This window comes from Monodon monoceros, unplaced genomic scaffold (assembly GCF_005190385.1).
Source record: "Monodon monoceros isolate NGI ecotype Baffin Bay Population unplaced genomic scaffold, NGI_Narwhal_1 Super_Scaffold_21, whole genome shotgun sequence".
Classification (NCBI taxonomy): Eukaryota; Metazoa; Chordata; class Mammalia; order Artiodactyla; family Monodontidae; genus Monodon; species Monodon monoceros.
In genome coordinates, this window is record NW_021703778.1 from 91,592,152 (window position 1) to 91,594,575 (window position 2,424).

Consider the following 2,424-nt stretch of genomic DNA (forward strand, 5'->3'; position numbering starts at 1 on the left):
ACATCTCCTCTCTTCTCCAGCTCTCAACACCTCCTCTTTCTTCCCCGCTGTTAGCTAACGACCTTGCTCCTTATTTTGCTAAGAAAATAGATGCAGTCATGTGAAAAGTACTTGTCTTCTCACCATCAGCTCTCCCAAGGTGCCTGCACCTGTACCCTTGCCGCTGCCTTCCTTTCTTACATTGGATGGCCTCCTCTCGAATTCCCAGCCAGCCCCTCGACTTGTGCACCAGATTCCAACCCCTTCACTCACTCCAGGACTTTGCTCCAAATCATTCTTCTCCTTCCTGCGCTGTGCAACTGCCCCTCTCCACCAGATCGTTCCCTTCAGAAGCTAAATGTGCTATCATCTCTCTCATGCTAAAAGCAAACCCTCCCGTGACCCTACGCCCCTCTCCAGCTCCTGCCCCTTTCCTCCCACCCCACATCCTTATCCCCATTCCCTCTCAGCCCACTCCAGCCAAGCATCTGTCTCTGCCACTTCGTTGAAACTACACTTGTCCGAGTCACCAATGGCCTCCTTGTTGGTACATCCAAAGGTCAGTTTCCTGTCATCTTATCCTGCCTCTCAACAGCATTTGCATAGTAGAGAAATTGCTGTCGTTTCCTGCTACCTTGATGGCAGCTCCTTCCTGAGCTCCTTCACTGGCTCCTCCTCTTCTTGGCCTCGAAGTGTTAGCATAGTATGGGGACTTCTTTCCTATTTACAGTCTCTCCCTGCTTAGATCCCATCTTGGCCTATGACTTTCAGTGCCTTCTAGAGGTTGGAATCTTTGAGAAGCAATGGGGAACAGAGTAGAGGATGAAACAGCAGCTCCAGCTCAGGACCCCCTGCCTGGATGTTAATACCTGCTCCACCCTGACAAGCTGTGTGACCTTAATCCTCTGTGCCTCAGTAGGTGGTATCTCCCATCTACATGGGGTCTCCCCAATGCAGGGTCTGAGACAGAGGCTTAAGTGTGAGTAGCTTATTTGGGAACATGACCCGGGGAGCAGGACTGAGGGAGAGGAAGAGTGAAACACAGATAGAGGGTTGCTGACCTAGGTGTGTGAACTAGTTGGCCACCTCTATGGGTGACTGCTGTTCCATCCTGCAGGACCTTCTGAGAAGCTTTATGAAATGTACTTCAGAACCTTCCAGAAAAAAGGGGGATCACTTATACATTGGCTCCTATGGAGTTACCCCAATGATGTTAACTCCCTGCGGTCCTAGGTGGCTCTTGTGTCAATGCCAAGTGGGTCCCATGGGTGTCCCCGACACCAGGGTGTCAGGAGGCTTTAAGAGGCATGTGGAGGGACACTGTTGGCTGCACTTGTGTGACACTGGTTGAGCCCTGTGTAAAACTGGTTACCACAGTGGGGTACCAAACCAGAGGGGAAGCCGAGGGAATCTGAAGTGGTGCACGTGACATGCCCAGTACAGATGGGGTAATTGTAGAGCTCTCCTCATAGGACTGCTGGCCCTTAGCATGTGGCCATCAGCATGGTGGTGACTCTGATCCTGACATCTCCCCTGCCTAGTGGACACCTCAGAGGCCTGTCATGTCCAAAACAGAGCTGTGGTGCATGAAAGGAGAGAAGGCTAGCACTCCCCTTGACAAGGATGGAAGAGGCCCTCGGGCCTGACAACACGCATATGGTTAAGGCATTGCCATCTACTTCGCGGCCTCTAACCACTGTTTTTTAGAACTACCATATGACCCAGCAATCCCACTACTGGGCATATACCCATATATATGGAATCTAGAAAAATGGTATAGATGATCTTATTTGCAAAGTGGAAATAGAGATACAGACGTAGAGGACAAGCGTATGGATATCAAGGGGGAAAGGGTGGTGGTGGGATGAATTGGGAGATTGGGATTGACATATATACACTATGGATACTGTGTATAAAATAGATAACTAATGAGAACCTACTGTGTAGCACAGGGAACTCTACTCAATGCTCTGGTGTGACCTAAACAGGAAGGAAATCCAAAAAAGAGGGAATATATGCATACGTGTAGCTGACTCAGTTTGCTGTACAGTAGAAACTAACACAACATTGTAAAGCAGCGGTACTCCAATAAAAATGAAAACAAACCAAACCAAACCAAACCCAAACAAAACAGAGCTCTGATTCCCTGCCTCTCCCCCAGCCCAACCCTTCCTCCAGTCTTCCCCATTGTAGTTCAATAGCCTGGATCTATCTCTCTCCGCCACCCCTTACATCTAATCCATTATCAAACTCTGGCTTCGAAGTATACCCCAGTCTGACCTCCTCAGTAACTTCTGTCACAAAGCAACCAGCCCAGGCCAAGGCACCTTTGCCCACACACATCCGTCCCCTCCACGTTCCCCACCTCCGCCCCGGCCCACGACAGTGGCCTCCCAGCTGTCTCCAGCCTCTGCTCTTGCTTCCTGACAGTTTATTCTCCCACAG

General features: G+C 50.1%; 1 non-coding gene across 1 annotated transcript; it reads left to right on the plus strand.

Annotated features, from left to right (window-relative positions):
• The first annotated feature begins 1,558 nt into the window (after window positions 1-1,558).
• Window positions 1,559-1,684, plus strand: LOC114905430. The gene has a single exon (XR_003796256.1). It is a non-coding gene; the product is annotated as a U6atac minor spliceosomal RNA (small nuclear RNA).
• Window positions 1,685-2,424: the final 740 nt, after the last annotated feature.